The sequence below is a fragment of the Petaurus breviceps genome, unplaced genomic scaffold (assembly GCF_028583685.1).
Source record: "Petaurus breviceps papuanus isolate PSGF00001 unplaced genomic scaffold, PetGlider_PUasm1.0 101, whole genome shotgun sequence".
In the NCBI taxonomy this organism is placed as follows: domain Eukaryota; kingdom Metazoa; phylum Chordata; class Mammalia; order Diprotodontia; family Petauridae; genus Petaurus; species Petaurus breviceps.
In genome coordinates, this window is record NW_027185575.1 from 8,177,215 (window position 1) to 8,196,055 (window position 18,841).

An 18,841-nucleotide genomic window follows, 5' to 3' on the forward strand; every position below is an offset into this window, starting at 1 on the left:
TTCTTTCTTTCTTTCTTTCTTTCTTTCTTTCTTTCTTTCTTTCTTTCCCTTCCTTCTGTCCACTTAGGGTATAACATCCTTTGCTCTGTCTAAAGACAACATAAATTTTAATCTTTGAAATGTTTTTTTTTTCCTTAAAGACCAGTCTTAACACCAAATCACTCTGGCTCTCATTGATTGGCCAACAATAGGTCATTGGCCAATACTTGATCATTGTTTGGGCCTTGATTGGTTCAGAATGAATATAAATAGCAATTGTTTTGGTTTTGGTCAAAAACTGGGGAATCATAGAATCTCAATGAATCAATCAACTAGAATTGACTAGGTACCTAATATGTGGACAATATTCTCCTAGGTGCTAGAAGGAATCTCAGAGGCCTTCCGATTCAAACCATATCTGAAGAAAAATCCCCTGCACAACATGGCTTTCCCCTAGTATGAAGAGTTAACAACTAGGAACTGCACATGGAGACCAAAGTACTAAATGTAGTAGAAAAATAAACAAAATAAAGAGGTAGAAAAGAAAAAGGAAGAGAGAGGGAGAGACAGAATGAATACACACATAAATACCAAATATATAGGGACAGGGAATGGACTTGGGATTTCATCGATCTAAGGAATTTCCAACTGAGGAAACTCCCTTTATCAATGTAGGTCAGCACCTGCTCTGAAGATTCTATAGTCTTTTATGGTGTATAGGGCATTTAGAGGTCATGACTTGTGGGGAGTTGTAGGGTCAGAGAGTAATATGTGTCTGAGAAGGGACTTGAACAGCAGTGTTCCTGGCTCCAAGGCTGGTTATGCCATTATACCACAATGCCTCTCATCAAATATTTATCCACAAAGAATTTCTGCATCTGTATGTAAATATCCACGCATGTTCATGTGTATATGTTTGTTACAGAATCTCAGATTGGGAAGAGACCTCAGAAGCTATCTAGTCCAGCTCATTCCTAAGGCAAGGATCCCCTCTATAATAATCCTGACAAGAGGTCATCTAGGACCCACTGGGGTCAAAAGTTGAATATATGTTTTCTTTTTTTTTGTTTTGTTTTGTTTTGTTTTTTATTTGAAAGCAATCAGGGTTAAGTAACTTGCTCAAGGTTACACGGCCAGTTATTTCTGGGTGTAGTGCTGAGTATCTGAGGCTGGATTTGATCCAGGTCATCCCGACACTGGAGCCGGTGCTCTTACTCGCTGAGCCACCTGGCCGCCCCTTGAATATATATTTTCAATGGATATCAGGATGTTGCACATATTAGGAAAATTAAAAAAACATTTTTGGAACATGAAAAAGGTGATAGAGAGTATGGGAGAGATAGAATGACTACATACATATATGTATTTGTATATATACATACAATGTATGTTACATAGAGATATATGATATATCTAGAAAAATACATAGATATATAAATATGCATGTATAGCATGCCTTCTGAGGCCATTTCATCAACTCATACTCACAATGGCATGTTGGAGCCTTTGAGAATGATGATTACTTCTCCCATTAAGTCTCCAGAGGTAACCTTGAGGGGTTGTGGCTTCTAACACTGTAGCTCCTGAGTCCCTGCCAGTGTTCCCCATTATCAATGAACCACTAGCTTTTAGAAAAGGGATTTGTTAGTGACGGCTAGGTGGCACAGTGAATAGAGCACCTGATTTCAAATCCAGCCTCAGACACTTGGAACATTTACTAGCCATGTGACTTTGGGCAAGTCATAACCCCAGTCGCCCTCCAAAAAGCAGAAAAAAAAGTATAATGCAAAGTTTAGGGGTGGCTAGGTGGCACAGTGAATGGAGCACCAGCCCTGGGGGTGGCCAGGTAGCCCAGTGAGTAAGAGCACTGGCCCCAGAGTCGGGATGACCTGGGATCGAATCCGGGCTCAGACACTTAGCACCACACCCAGAAATAATTGGCCGTGTAACCTTGAGCAAGTTACTTAACCCCAATTGCTTAAAAAAAAATAGAGCACTGGCCCTGGAGTCAGGAGGACCTGAGTTCAAATCTGGCCTCTGACACTAAACACAAAACTAGCTGTGTGACCTTGGGCAAGTCACTTAACCCCAATTGCCCTCCAAAAAGCAAAAAAAGTGGGGGAGGGGCATTTGCTGGAGAAGGCATTACAATAATAGTTGGTGAAAAAAAAAAAAAACATCCTCCCCAAATCAGTACCTGGGGAAGAATGCACTCAAACTTAAGGTACAATGATAGTGAGGCATGCATGTAAACAAAAATATGTGTGTGTGTGCCCAAAGGGTAGCCTGAAACTCCTGGACCTGGGAGTCCTTCTTTCCATTTATGGAATCTTCATTAGGTTCCCCTTAAGGGTAGATCTTTGCTGGACTGGTCTTCTGCTGCTGAATCTGGCTACTCCACAGGTTCTGGACTGGGTTATTCTTCCATTGTTTGGGGACCTTTGAAAAAAAATTTAAAGGCACACTTGCACTATATTATCTAAATTTTATAGAAAAATTCCTGGAATTGTTATTTGCTTCTTTACTGGCCTGGAACACTCATATGATTCTAGTGCACTTCCCCCGTTCTGCTGAAGTGCCAGGGGAGAAGATGCCAACTGTCACCCAGATGCTATGCTGGATCCCCTCTGACTCAGTATATTCTGGGTTAGACTGCTTAATTGTCACTCTACAAGCTCTCCAGACCTTGCAATGCCTACAAGGTCACCCTGACTCTTGCGGCTACTGCTGCTAGCTCACGTGGACACTGTTACCAACTACAGTCACCCATAGGTCTCCTGGGAAACTCTGATGAGATCCATGATGAAATAAAAGTATCACATGCTCACGGATACATAGAAACCATGTAGGAGAAGAAGCAGTCACTCTTCCTCCATTCGTCAAACCACAGTAGTCCTTGTCTCATTGAGAAAACAGACTGAAAAATCAATGGTTTGTCCCTTTTCTATGTGTGGTTCTAGCTCAGCATCTCCTAAATCATACTCTAGTTCTTTCCTCCAGTCCTTATGTGACATGATCTCAAGGACCTTCAACCAACCAACCTTATATTAACTACTCACTATGGGCCAAGTATTTTACTGAGTACTAAGAACACAAAGACCAAAGAAATACTGTCCCTACCCTTAAGAAGTTTACATTCTAATGCATACACAATAGGCATAGACAAGAAACATACAAAGAAGACACAAGGATCTTGAATGAGAAGACATTAGCAGGTTGACTGATATGGCTGATTGACATAAATAGATAACAGATAAATAGATTAATATAGTTGGATGAGATGACAAGTTGCTATACAGATTAGATAAAGCATTTACCAAGCATGTTTATAGTTTTACAAACTATAATATATTAATATGTATTACTGTAGTGCCAATGCAATATCCACAACACCAACAGCCACTGTAAATGTTCCAGCATAGTGCAAAATTGCCAAATATAGCAGACTCTCCATATATGACAGAAGCAAAACATTTATTCATACACCAGAAAATCCCAAAACCAGAAAGCCAAATCCATCATAGTAGCAAAGAAGTTAATAAACCATAACACCATAGAGAGCCATACCATCCTTTAGACTTCCCACAAACCAAAATTTATTCACAAGCCTAACTGTTTGCCTGGGTGCATCCTCTCCTCCCTCTATATGGAACTGCTCTCAATCTCAGCTTCCTGTGGGCTCTGCTTCACCCTTCGGCAAACTCCTCCCACCAGAGGCTCCATGTGATTACATTCAGTCTATTAGGGAGCAGGGAATATCTTCAAAGCAGGGAAGGTCTCAAATTCCCTTAGGCTTATTAAGGGCAGGGAAGATCTCCAAATTCCCATTATCGTTACAATTACATATATGTTATAGCTTATATGTTAAGCTATATGTCAGGCATTGTGCTAATCACTGAGAATTACAAAGACAAGCAGAAACAAAGACAACCCCTTCTAATGGGTGAAGACAACACATAAAAGTGAACAAGAAAGTGTGGGAGTAGAGAGAATTACAGCTATTAAAATAATCTAGATTCTAGAGTTATGGGCTAAGTCATGTTAGAAGTGAGTATGGCTGACATAGTACTTCCTCAAATGATAGTTCTGGAGGAGAACTCACCAATAAAAGGAGGAGGCAACAGGGATGGCAATGTCCTAGTAGGAAAAGACATCAGAAAAGGAGATAAAGTCATTATTATGACCTTCTAATACAAGTTCCAACTGATATCATAAATGCCACATCACACAGTAGCATCATATTGAGTTTGTGGTCCACTAAAATTCCCAGATCTTTTTCATACATACTTAACCATTAATCATTTAACTTAACCATGGTCCCCTGTCTTAAACTTAGAAACTTTTAAAACTCAAATGTAAGAATATTCATTCATCCCTATTAAATTTCATCTTACTAGAATCACCCCAAGATTCTTGCCTAGTTCTTTTTGAATTGTGAGTCTATCACTCTATGTGTTATCTACCCCTCCTAGCTTTATAAGTTCATCATTTAGACTTTGAACCAAGACACTCATTCAAATGTTAAACAAACTCTGGGCTAAGCACAGATCTTTGGAGTACACTGATGGATACCTCCTTCCAAGTTGGCATTGGATTATTGGTGATTATGTTCTGGAGCTAAGTGGCATAGTGTATAGAACACTAGGTCTAGAGTCAAGAAGACCTGAGTTCAAATCTGACCTCAGACATTAGCTGGGTAACCATGGGCAAGTCACTTGACTCTGTCTGCCTCACTTTTACCAATTATAAAATGAGGATAATAATAACATCTACTCTCCAGTTTTGTTTATAAGGATCAAATGAGATAACTGAAGAGTCTTTAGCACAGTACTGGACACATAGTAAGCACTATATTAAATTAACTATTATTGTTACTATTATTTTTTTATTGGATCTGCTCATCCAACCAGTATTTAATCCACTTGGTCATACTATCATCCAGACTGCACTTCTCCATCTTTTTTATTCATTGTTTTGTCCATTATTTTGTCTGTAATACTACTTTGCTATAGAGGAATCACCCCATCCCAGAGCCTACACCCAGGTGGACATCTTTTTTTTTTCTTCTCAAAAAGTCAGTGCCTGTGCTGTATCTAAATGGGGGAGAGTGGTAAAGGAAAAAGGCACTTATAAAATACCTACTATGTGCCAGACACCATTATCAGTGTTTTACAAATAGCTCATTTGATCCTCAAAACAAACATGGAAAGTGGGTGCTCTACTATCTCCATTTTACATTGAGGCAACAGAGTCAGACAGAGCAAAGTAATTTGCCTAGTGTCACCCAGCGAGTGTCTGGGGCCAGCAGGTTTTCTTGACGCCAAGCCCAGCACTCAATCCATCCCAATAGCATGATGTAGCTATTCCTAAATAGGCCCTTCCCCTTTTAACAGATACCACTGCCTGAAGTGTTCTCCCAAGCAAAAGAGGGTTTCTGTTTCCCACATTCATTTCCCCTCTTTTTAGAACCAGCCACTAGGCTGTCACTGTCATACACAATTTGCCAGGGCAAATTGTGGTGTGTAGACATAATGGAGTATTATCACTCCATAAGAAATGGCAAATAAGATAGGTCTTTTTCAGAAAGAATGAATACATGTATACATATAAATAAACATGTATCATATATTAAGTATGTATAAATAATGATGCAAATGTGATGTGTGTATGCTTATATAAAAAATATGTGTAGAAAGAAGATCCTGAGAAATTTGGTAAGTCATGTATTAACTGAAGTAGAATGAGGTGAGCAGACCGAAGAGAACAATTTATACAATTACCACAACAATGAAAAGGAAAAGAATGATGAAAACCTTCAGGACTCCCATCAAAGTGATGACCAGTGGGTGCCTTGAAAGGATAATGGATGAAGCCTGACTCTCACCTCTTTCTAGAGAGGTGGTGGACCAGAGATGTAGGATGAGATTTATAATTTCAGATTTGTCCAAGGTGTTGGCTTGTTTTGTTTGATTAACAACAATAACTAGAATTTCTTTAGTGCTTTGGGGTATCTAGGTGAGCAGTGGATAGCACACTGGGCATGGAATTAGGAAGATTCATCTTCCTGAGTTCAAATCTGACCTCAGATACATACTAGCTGTGTGATCCTGGGCAATTCACTTAACCCTGTTTGCCTTAGTTCCTCCTCTGTAAAAGAGCTGGAGAAGGAATGATAAACTGCTTCAGTACTTTTGCCAAGAAAACCCTAAATGGGGTCACAAAAAGTCAGACGTGGCTGAAACAACTCAACAACAAAAATAAAGTCCTCTAAGGTTTTCAAAGTGCCTTATGCATAGCATGCTCATAATAGTCCTAGGAGATAGATGGGTGCTACTATGATCTCCATTTTACAGATGAGGAAACTGAGACCCAGAGAGGTTAATTATCTTCTCTAAATAACTACTAAGTGTCTGAGGCAGAATTTGGATTCCAGTCATCCTGATTCCAGGACCAGCACTATATCCACTCTGTTACCTAACTTCCTCTAATTTTATTATAAGGGATGGCTTCTTTAGGAGGAAGATGTAATGAGTAGTGATAGAAATGCAAATTATTTTAGAAGAAAGGAAAGAACATCAATAAAGCACTAAGAAGAGAGGAAATTCAGAAAAGGGACACAAATCTCGTTAAGTTTAACATATGCCTTTTTCAAAGCTGTGTATCACTATTCAGTTTCATAAACTGACTGCTTTTTTGCTCTTTGGATAGTAAAATCTTAGTGTTTGGTGATAACTACTAAGTTCATAATAAGAAAGGAAAACAATCACAAAGAATAAACCACAGGGTAGACCAATGTCATAGAAAGAGCATTGATTTCAGAGTCAAGTTCAAGTATCATCTCTGAATCTTATTAATTTCAGTGAACTACCCTCTTATCTGCAAAATGGTATCATAGAATTTAGAGTTGGAAGGGTCCTTAGAGATATAGACCAGACTACTTATTTTATAGATGAAGAAAATTGAAGCTCAGAGAAGGGAAGAGATTTTCCAATGTCATATGAAAAGGAAATAGAGTGGTTGGGATTTGAACCCAGGCTCTCTGATTTCACATCCATTGTTCGCTCTATAATAGCATGTAGGGTATAATAAGGCCACTTGGGATTTTTGTGAGGAATGTGCTCTGTAAACATCCAAAAGCTATCAGAATAGGAGTTATTATTTACCTGATGAGGTTGGCACAATGCCCTACTATTCTAAAGACCATTGGCCAATCCCCAATGTTTGGATGACTGCCAATTGGGCTGTGTGTTGGCTTGCATGATCATTGACAATATTTGGCATACATCAGTTCCTGAACAATTGGTTCAAGGACTTAAAACAACAGCCAGAGGCTGCAGTGTTTCCACAGGCTTCAATGCTCACATTCTGGTGCAAGTACACACACACACACACACACACACACACACACACACACAAATACACATACACACACACACACCTTACTGATTCAAATGTTTCCACTGTGGATGAGGAAAGTTGTCCCTAGAAGAGTATCTAGACCCACTACTCAGCTGAAAGGCACCAGCTCTTTATTTTTTTATGGGTAGCAAAGAACTGACATGATGGCATGTCAGAACACCAAGTGACTCCGTACATGTTAGACTCCCCAGTGCCTGAATTTTCATAAGTTTCAAAGTGCCTTATGCATAGCATGCTCATAATAGTCCTAGGAGATAGATGGGTGCTACTATGATCTCCATTTTACAGATGAGGAAACTGAGACCCAGAGAGTCATTTAACCCCAACTGCCCTGCTTTCCCCCTCCAAAAAGCAAAAAGAATAAAGTATTATGTTCATTTCTAAGCAGCACATTTTAGGAGAGACAGATAGTATGTTATAGTAGTGGGCAAAGTACTGAATGTGAAATTGACATTAGAACCATGAGACTTGAATTCAAAATCTGGTTCTATCATTTACCACTTAAGGGACCTTGAGGGGATCCTTAAATCTCTCTGTACCTGAGCTTCCTTATCTGTAAAATGAGGTCATTGGACTAAGGTATCTTGTATAGAGTTTGTACATAGCTGTTCAAAGGACGAACACTAGGGAATCAAGAGCCAGGGCTTAAGACAGATACTCCTGAGATGGGTAAAGGGACACTGGAAGGAGGGAGGGAAGGAGGGAACAATGCAAATTAGTTTTGCCCACTTCACAGATTGGCCCTGGCCAGACCTAATGACACAGGTACACTTTTTGCTACTTAAATAGTTAAGCAATAAAAGTGAGTAGATGGGATCATGTTCTCAAAGTTGTGTTACTAGGGTGGAAATTTTGAAGGCTGGAGTCAAAAAACAATTGTCAAGGTGCTGAGGCTTTTTTCACCTTCGGACAAGGTTGTACTCCACCTGTAGAGAGTCCATATTTCTCACTAGGTATCTGCCTCGTGAGAGACCCCAGAGATGTAGCCAGTCTCAGAGTTGGGTTTCATTGATTTGGAGCTGAAAGAGACTTTAGAAATCATCACACCACTTTTTGTTAGGTGTGCAGAGGACTTTACCTGTGATTTTTTTTTGGATGGAGGAACTCCCAGTGAGGGGGATCCCTCCACCAGGGCAAATCAGCATTGATTCTATGTTCTGAGCTGGGTTCTTAACCTCTTTTCTGTCATGGATCCCTTTGACAATCTTATGACACCTAGAATAAGACTTTTAAATGCATAAAACAAAATATATAGAATTACAAATTATAATAAAAATAAAGGTGTATTTTTCCCATCTGAGTTCACAGACACTTTAAAAATCTATCCAAAGACTCAGCTCCATCCCCTACCCCTACTTCCCCCCCCCATCTCCCCGCCCCAGGGGGGTGTGGGGCACTGAGAAGTGATATAACTTGCCCAGAATGACACAGTGGTAGTTATCAGAAGTAGACTTGAGCCTAGGTCCTTCTGACTCCATGGCCAGTTCACTGTCCATGGTCTTCATCTCATCATAGAATCATAGACTGTCAAACCTTGGAATGGACTTTAAGGTCATCAAATTCAAACCTTTCATTTGAAAGATGAGGGAACTAAGAGCTGGCTGGGGGATAGGGGGAGTATAAGGATCACCTTGATTTGCACATAACTGCTGTTCAACCAACCTCAAACCAATTTCTTCCTGCATTTTCCATCTCTTTAAGCAACAAAGAGAGATGGAGGTGCAGAGTTGGAATAGCATTAGGGGCCCCACTATAAAAGGTAGCTTTCAGGGATCATACTCGGGTCCCCTACTGGTGAGACTTTTAAAAGGCTCAGACCCAATGTTTTTGGACCAACTTTCTCTTGGAATTCAGGTCCATGTTGAATGAGTGTCACAAAAGTGACTAGGAAAGTAAGCACCTAGGTCAGTAGGTACTGCATTTTTTTAAATGATTGGGGGAGGCAGAGTATTAATATTTAAGGTATGGGATTTCACACACACACTTTTGGCATATTGTAAATCAATCCTTCATTGTTCTTGCGACTGGGTTACCTCCAGTTTGGTTCTTCTCTATATATAACTGGTCCAAAGGAGCTACTTTTACTATCAGTGAGTGTTGTTTTCTGTGTTATTTCTACCTCCCCTATGAACATAAGTGGGATGAGGATACTGAGTCTGAGTGGTGGTCTTCTTGTATGGAAAAGAGTTTATTACAACTGCATTTACTTTTAATTCCAGTCAAACTGATTGTCTAGCTGTTCCCTTACAAAACTTACCAGAGCTTACCTCCATGCCTTTATACAGGTGTTCCCTGCATCTGGAACACCTTCCTTCCTCATTTCCACTATTTCAGAAGGTGCAATAGCTATTTTTCACTTATTTTTTTCCTCTTTGTGTATCATCTCATCCTGGAGAAACCTCCACCTTGAGGATTTTCTCTTGATAGATGACACTCTTCCTAGAATCATTATTTCAGGAGGGGCCCCAGTCAAGGTGCATTTCACTCCCAACTTGAATCTCCCAAGTTCTCTCCCTCCTATACAGCTGCTTTGCCCCTCTCATTTTCCAGCTTTCCTTTATATGTTGCCTATCCCTCTCCTTAAAGTATAAACTGCTTGAGGACAGGGACTGTTTTACTTGTTTGTATTTTTAACCCAAGTCTTGAGCACGGTATCTGGTATATAATAAGTGTTAAATAAGTATTATATCATATATAATGTATATATATATATATATATATATATATAATCTAAGTATCTATCATCTCTCTACCTGTGTATTATCTATGGAGTTATTGAGCTATCACCTATTATCCATCCCTCCATCCATCCATCCATCTATCTAACTCCCTATCTATCCAATCTATTTATCTATTTGCCCATATCCATATCTGCTTTTCAGTTTCATAAAATCTTGGAATTCAAGACAACTCAGAAAGTATCATGCATAAAACTGATCTTGATGCCCAGAGTTGTTGTTGATTTCTCTTCCTTGAAATTACTTTGCATTATTTTAAATATACAATGAATTGATTTATCTGTGTCCATGTCATGTCTGCTCAGTAGAATGGAAGTTTCTTTGGGGCAGGAACTCTTCCACCCCAGCATTTAACATGGTGCTTTGTAACATAGTAGCTGCTTTTTAATAAATTTTTGTTGAAACAAATAGAAATTGTTATGGGGCAAGATTCAATGCATGGCATATCAGGAAATGATGATGGTGTCAAAAACAAAAGGTATTAATAAAACTTCCACAACCAAAAAGAAGAGAAGGAAGTTACAGAATTATAGATGAACTCAGAGCTCACCCTGGGAGCAAAGCATTAAAGACACACAGACCAGACTTCACATGGCTCAGGACCAAGGATAGTTCCTCCACCTCCTCATACACCACCACCACGGTTACCAATCTGTACCCTCCCAGGAGCAGCACAGATTCTCAATTGAAATTGTAATTTGGAAGATGAAATACAGCATCTCAGTCATAACTATAAGAAGTCTGCAGATATAATGGGTAGTAAAGCATTATGGGTTTCTATGGTGAAGAATTATAACCTCCCAATCTGTCTGAGTACAACCATGAATCTGGGGATATGGATTATTTTAACAAGAAATAGTGCCCTCGCTCCCGATCAAAGACCTATCTTTACTTTAATCATATGATTGAACATGGTAACTTGTGCAGCCTCCCGTTTCCTACATCGCCAACTTCAGGGCCATCAATAACCTGGCAGAGGGAGGGAGCCAGTTAAAGCCTGCCAGCATGGAAATCACATTAGTGGGTTTTTCTTTTTCCTTTTTAATGTTATGATCTTTAAGACAGAACAAGAAAAGCAACTACTCTTTGGAAGGCTCTCAGATTTCCCAAAGTCCTATGGCCAGAAATGAGGTTAGCAAGATTTGCTGCTGATGAGAGGAAGTTAAAGCATGCCTTTCCCATTGTCTAAGTATGAAATGGCTGCTACATGTCAGACACCAAGGCATGTCGAATCACAGTAACTATCTGAGGGTTTCAGGATTTACTCTATGGGTTTCATTCTCTAGAGTCAGAAAATTCCCCTCCTCCCAAAAAAAATAAAAAGCCTTTGAGTGACACACACTGAAACACCTGGGACTCTGTTCAAATATTTACTTTATAATTTCCCCCCATTCATTTTCTCAAGGATTTAGTTAACTATGTAATTGGACAGCCCAGCAGCTGTGCTCAGATACAGTTGCTTATAAATAGACTAGCCAAAATTAAATCCTTATCTAGATGTTGACATCAGTTCCAGGACCAAAGTGGTTAAATTGAAAAGAACTGCTTGCCTGGATCCTTATCCTGAAGGCATGCTGGGGTACAAGCCTCAACCCTGGGTGTTCAGGCAGAAATATGCAGCTCTTCCTCAGGTAACCCTAGCTGGAAGGTATCATTGGGAACATAGAAAATGGAATTCCATTCTCCTGAATAAACCCTAAACTGATTCAATCCAACAATTATTTCTTAGGTACTTGCTTTGTGCCAAGAGCCATACTAGGCATTAAGGATACAAAGACAAAATGAAATTGTCCCTGCCCTCAAGGGGCTTATATTTTACTGGAAGGGAGAGGCACAGTTACAAGAGATACAGATAAGAGAGTACATTATAATTTAAGGAGTGCTAATAACTAGAGTGATTAGAAAATGATTAATGTAGAAAGAGACACATGAACTGAACCTTAAAAGAAGCTAGGGATTCTAAGAGATGAGAAAAGAAGTCATCCAAGGCATGAGGGACCAGCTGTGCAAAGGTATATAGCCAGAAGATGAAATACTGAATTCAGGAACACTGGGAATCCAAGTTGCCTGATATGGAATATTTAAAGAAGAAAAAAGTGAAATAAGCTTGGAAAGATAAATTGGAACTTGATTGTGAAAGTGTTTAAATACCATGAAGAGGAGTTTCTATGTTATAAGCTACCTGGGGTTCTTAACCATTTTTGTGTCCTGGAACCCTCTGGAAATCTGTTGGATCATAGAGACCCCTACTCAGAATATTTTCTTAATTTTAAAATAATTTTAAATTAAGTTATTATTAGAGAATAATTTTAAATGTATAAAATATATAAGGTTACAAAGAAAACCAATTATATCAAAATAAAGATGTGATTTTTCTCCATTCAAATTAATGGACCCCTAGCCATAAACACCTTGGATTTGGGGGAAAGCAAGGGTTAAGAACCCCTGCTTCAGGCAATAGGGAGCCACTGGAAATTCTTGAACAGGAAAGTGGCATGGTCTCACGTGCCACAAAAAGGTCATTTTAGTTCCTATGTGGAGAATGGGTTGGAAAAGTGACAGATTATAAAGTTGGAATATAATAGGAGGCTATTGTAATAATCCAGGCAAGAGGAAGTGAGTATCTGAACTAGGGTGGGAGCGGTGTGATCAGAGAGAATGGAGATGGATATGAGAGATGTAGTAGTAACAGCAAGATCTGTCAACTAATAGACTTTGGAGATGGGAAAGAAAAGAGTCAAGGATGATTTTCTAGTTGAAGCCTTGGATAGCCTGAAGGGTGGTAGCACTCAACCAGAATGGAGATTTTGAAAGAGGAGGCAAGTTTAGGAAGGAAGGTAATGAGTAATCCCAAGATGGCAAAGATCTATGGTTCTGACATAATTCCCACCCATTCCCCTGCCTCTTAATCATCCTGATCATACAAGAACCTCCCCTTTAAAAAATCACTTATTTTTCAGAATCAGAATAAACCTCAGAGGCCACCCAGTCTCATTCATGCTTACCTAGGAATCCAGGTAAGCCATTGTTTGGTGGATAGTTGGAGAATAACTCATGCACAATGATCTTGCCAGTAGTCTTACATTTGAGGGTTCCAATAGACTTTAAAAGGTCACTGAATGTAATCCCTTCTTTTCAGGAGGTCAGAAGCATTGAGAGTTCAGTCACAGTCTTTGGGAGCTCAAAGAAAGGCAAATCCACATTGCTCCTCTAGATCGGTCGGTGCTGTGTCCCTTACAAATAATGGTGATGATGATGATGATGATGATGATGATAAGAGCAAGTATGTATAGAGTACTTTAAAGTTTACAAAGCACTTTTAAATGTACTGTCCCATTTCATCCTCAAACAATCCTGTGAGATAGATACTATTATTATCCCCATTTTTATGGTTAAAGATAATGAAGCTGAGAGGTCAAGTGATATATCTAGGGTCATATAACTAGTAAGCTCTCTGAGGCAGATTTTGAAGTCAGGTATTCTTGACTCCAAGTCCAGCACTTGATCCAATGTATCACCTCTATTGCTGTTCAGTTATTTTCAGTTGTGTCTGATTCTTCATGACCCTGTTTGGGGTTTCCTTGGCAAAGATACTGAGGTGGTTTGCCATTTCCTTCTCCATCTCATTTTAAAGATATGGAAACTGAGGCAAACAGCGTTAATTGACTTGCCCAGGACCACACAACTAGTAAGTGTCTGAAGGCAGATTTAAACTCACATCTGGCACTCTACCCATTGCACCACCTAACTGCCCAGTGTGTGTAATAAGTAGGATTTAAACCCAGGTCTATACTGACTCCAAAGACTTTCTTCTGTCCTTCATCAGGTTCTTAGAATTTTTGTGTCCCAAACCTGTTTATCAGTGGTAAAGCCCAAGGACCCCTCTAGGAATCATATTTTTAAATACATGTCATAAAATGCATAGAGTTACAAAGAAAACCAATTATATTGAAATCTAGTTGTCAAAATATTTTTAAAGCAAGTTTAGAGACTCTCAGGTTAGGAACCTCTGAGCTAAAGGTTAGTGAGAATAAAAATGCAATTTTCTTCTAGTTAAAATTCACAGAAGTAGATCCAGATTCAGAGACCCTCTATAATATTGCCTTTCATTCTTTAGGGTTATGCTGTTAAAATAAAAATACCCCTGGACAAGTGACATTAAACTCTTAAGGTCATTAAAATCTTAATGTCAGCTAAAGGTGGAAGTGACAGAGAGGCATATTTAGGTTTAAGGACAGGAATATCTTCCTAACAATTAGATTCATCCCAAAGTGGAATGGGTTACTTAGGAAAGTAATGTCAGGTACATTACAATGGGCATTCTTTGTCAGTTACAAATTGGAATAGATGGCTACTGAGGTCCCTGCCAACTTAGAGTCTATAATTCTGTTAATATCATTTCTTTCCTAAGGGTTAAAGGTCAGGTTGTATTGGAGAATGAAGGAAGCCAGGTGCAGGATACAAGCCTTGCCTAGGAAGGATAGACCTAAAGATTAAGGGGAAGAATAATGAGCACTGAGCCTACTGGGTAACAAAGCTTAGCAGGTGGGGATGGCCCCTAGATTTCATCATTGGCAGTGAAGGAGCCCTGTAAATTGAATGCTAATCATCACTAATGATGCTCTCACCAACCTAATGAGTCTAACTGATTGGATCCCACATAAGGGCACAACTAAGGGCTGAACATTCCCACCCCACCAAATGTGTACTGGAACTCCTAGAGTTTCATCATCTTGGATAATTCCAAGACCATCCAGTCCAATGTTTATTCAACCAAAAATCCCCTCTACAACATGCCTAACATCCAACCTCTGCTTAAAGACATTCAATGGGAGGAAAATCCATTGTCATTTGATCAATCAATGAGCATAAGCTAAGCACTAGGCTAGGTCAAACATTCAAGATATAAAAAAGTCAATAAATCAGTCCTGTCCTCAAGGAGTGCACACTCTATAGAGAGAATAGAACATGTATATGCACTAGTATTTACAAAGCCAATGCCCCCCACTACCTCAACATAGACCACTTAGGCAGCTAGGTGGAGCAGTGGATAGACCACTGGACCTGGAGTCAGGAAGTTCTGAATCCAAATCTGGCCTTAGACACTAACTGGCAAAGTCATTTAACTTCTGACTCAGTTTACTCAACTGTAACATGTAGGGAATAATAGCATCTCCCAGTGTTATTATGAGCAACAAATGAGATAATATTCATAAAGTACTTTGCGTTATATAAGTACTAGTTATTATTATCATCATCATCACCATCATCATCATTAATTCAATTTTGAATAGTTCTTATTCTTAGGAATTTTTTTCCAGACATCAAGCCTAAATCTGCCTCTTGACAATTTCCACCCATCACTTCCCCTTCTGCCCTCAGGGGCCAAGATGAGCAAGGATAATCCCTCTTCCACATGACAACCCATCAAATACTTGAAGACTAAAGTGGAAATGGGCAATTTTAATGATACTAGGCTTTAAGGAGGATTTTTCCCTTTGTTTTCTTAATTATGTATGTTATATTGAACTGTTCCCCACTGTCAGTGCTCAATTGTCCTTGTATAATACTCATTTGTGTACATGCTGTATTCTCCCTCCTCCCTCAAAGAGAATTACAAGTTCTTCAAGGTCAAAAACTCTTTAGTCTTTGATTTTCTATCACTAGAGCCAAAAATGAAGTCTTTCCTAGAGCCAGCCCTTGAATAAATGAAAAAACCTATTAAGAATTTTTTATATGCTGATGTGCAGCGGGGTACATATGCATGCTAGGTGCAAGGGGTACAAATACAAAAGAGAAATAGCCCCTGCCCTCAATATCGGAGTCATTCTCAACTCTTCATTCTCTCTCACCACCACCATATCCAAACTGCTGCCAAGTTCTCTCAATTCTACCTTTGCAACATCTCTCATATGTGCCCCTATCTGTCCTCTGACACTGCCACCACCCTGATGCAAGCTCTCCTCACCTGGACTATTTGCAATAATCTGCCAGTTGATCTTGCTGCTACAAATCTTTTCCTTCTCCAGTCCATCTTCCACTCAACTGTCAAAGTGATCTTCCTAAAGCAAAGATCTGATCATATCACCCACACACCCCCAATTCAGTCAGTTCCAATGGCTCCTTATTACCACGGAGGCCAAATATAAAATCTTTCATTTGGCTTTTAAAACCCTTCATAACTGCCCCCTTCTTACCTTTCCAGTGATTCTTATACATTATCCAACTACACTGGCCTCTTCGCCGTCTGCTCTACCCCTCTCCCCTGACAAAACACTCCATCTGCTGAATCCATGAATTTTTACTCTCTTCCATGCACAGAATGTTCTCCCTCATCCTCCCCATTTCCTATTCTCTCTGGTTTACTTCAAATAAGCCTCCACTAAAATTAACCTTCTACAAGAACCCTTTCCCAAACTTTCTTAATACTAATTCCCTCCCTCTGTTGATTTTCTTCACTTTATCCTGTATATATCTTGTCTGTACTTGGTTGTTTCCATGTTGTATCCCTGATTGGACTATAAATTCCTTAAGAGAAAGGACCATTTGTTTCTTTTGTTCCATTTGTGGGAGGGTGGATTGCCATTTTTTGAACCTCCAGTTCTTAGCACAGTGTCTGGTATATAGTACATGCTTCATAAATGTTTGACTGACTTGAAGAACTTACATTTTAATAGGGCACGAGTTCGTAACCCTTTTTATGTCATGGACCTTTTTGGAAGTCTGCCGAAGTCTATGTTTCCCTTCTCAGAATGATGTTTTTCAATCTGTAACATACATAGGATTACAACAGGAAACCAATTACATGGAAATACAGTTATTAAAAGATTTTTAAAATAAGTTCCTGGACCCCAGATTAAGAATCCCTGATCTAGTCCAATCCCTGCATTTAACAGACCATTTTAAGCTGCGTTTAGATCAGAGAATCTTCACCTTTGTTGTATCACAGCCCCCTTTAGCAGCTTAGTGAAGCCTGTGGGTACCTCCTCAGAATTATGTTTGTTATTATATTCATAATTGAAAGAAATGCTAAATTTCAGTTAAATGTGAGTGAAAATAATGATATTGTTTTGTTCCCATCTAAGCTCATAGACCCCCTAAAATGTATTCATTAATCACTTTGGGTTTAGAGACCATGGATCCCAGGTTCAACCTGGGATAGGGGGAGGGATTACATAATAGGAAGCAGTTTTTTTTCAGTCATTCATTCAAGCACTTAATAAACTCTTGCTTAATTGAATTAAAGATGACTCTCTTTCCTGAAGGTAGAAATGAGGATTCTTGCAAAGACACACTGAGAAGGATAATCTGAATTAGTCAGGACCAGATAGAAGCAAAGCTTCCCATGAGCTTGGATAAACTTTTCCTGCTTTGACTTGGATTTTGATCTCTGAACTTTTCAGCTTCAGGTGGAGCCTGAAGGAACAGTACTGAGCTAGAGCAGCTGTTTTCTTTCTCAGACCTGCCAGAAAGTTTTCCTGAGAATCTTTCCTACAGAGAATTGCCTATTGAGAAGCTGCCAATAGTGAAAAGATCATATGCTTTCAGGAGAACCAAAGGCAGCATTTCTGAAGTCTTGGGATCATTGACTTTAGAGCTGGCAGGGACCTTAGGGAACATATAGATACTAAGTGGCAGAGCTGGGATTTGAGCTAGTGCCTTCGTTTCAATTGTCCCTCTGATAGTATAGTTAGACTTTGGCTGCTGGGGGATCCAGCAAGAACTCAGTGGGATTCTCACTCTAATAGCCTGTCTGGATTCCATCCTTGAGAGAGGAGGTAAGAGCCTGTAAGTCAAAGCTACAAGATGAAACAAGAAGGGAGAGAAGGTTAAAAGCCTAGAGCAGGAGGCAGAATGTGGGACCAGGAGATAACTTGGTCACTTTGGAATCTAGTGATCCCATCAGTTGCAGGGATAGGCCCTATGGGGGTTGAGATCCTCCTCAGCCCCAGGGGATAGAAAATCAAACAATCAGTCAGTAAGCAAAGTCAATTAAACCTTAAAGTGCCTACTATGTGCCCCACACACTGTGCTAAGTTAAGGTTATAAAGAAAGGTAAAATATAGGTCCTGCTCTGGAGAAACTTATAGATTCATTTATTAAATGCCTACTGGGCTGGGCTCTAAGGATACACAGACAAAAGGCAGATACCAAGCCCTCAAGGACCTTCCATTCTCCTTGAGGAGACAACCAGGGTAAAGCACAGTGAGATGATTATGTCCTTCATTCTGGACCCTATATTCCTATTAACACAGCGCAAGTTCCCCTTAGTTTGGGGACTGTCACGTGATATTGACTTATCTAGAGCTTTCAGGCCACTAATACCCTCAGATTTTTTTTCCCATCGACTATCATCCATCTCTACCTCCCCTGCCCCCATAATACTTGGTTAGCAAATTTTCTGGAATTCAAGGGCACTCCACTCTAGACTTTTAGATACCTGGCCATATTTCAACAGTGACTAAAACTGTATATATTCAAAGATACTTTTCCAAGGTCCTGGTTCCCTTCCTTTACCTTGGCTAAGGAAAGAGATAAGCATTTATTAAGAATCTACCTTGGGTCAAGTACTGTGCTAAGTGTATTACAAATATCTCATTTGATCCTTACAACAACTCAGGAAGGTAGATATTATTATTATACCCATTTTACAGATGAGGAAACTGAGCCAGATAGGAGTTAAGTGACTTGACTGGGATGACACA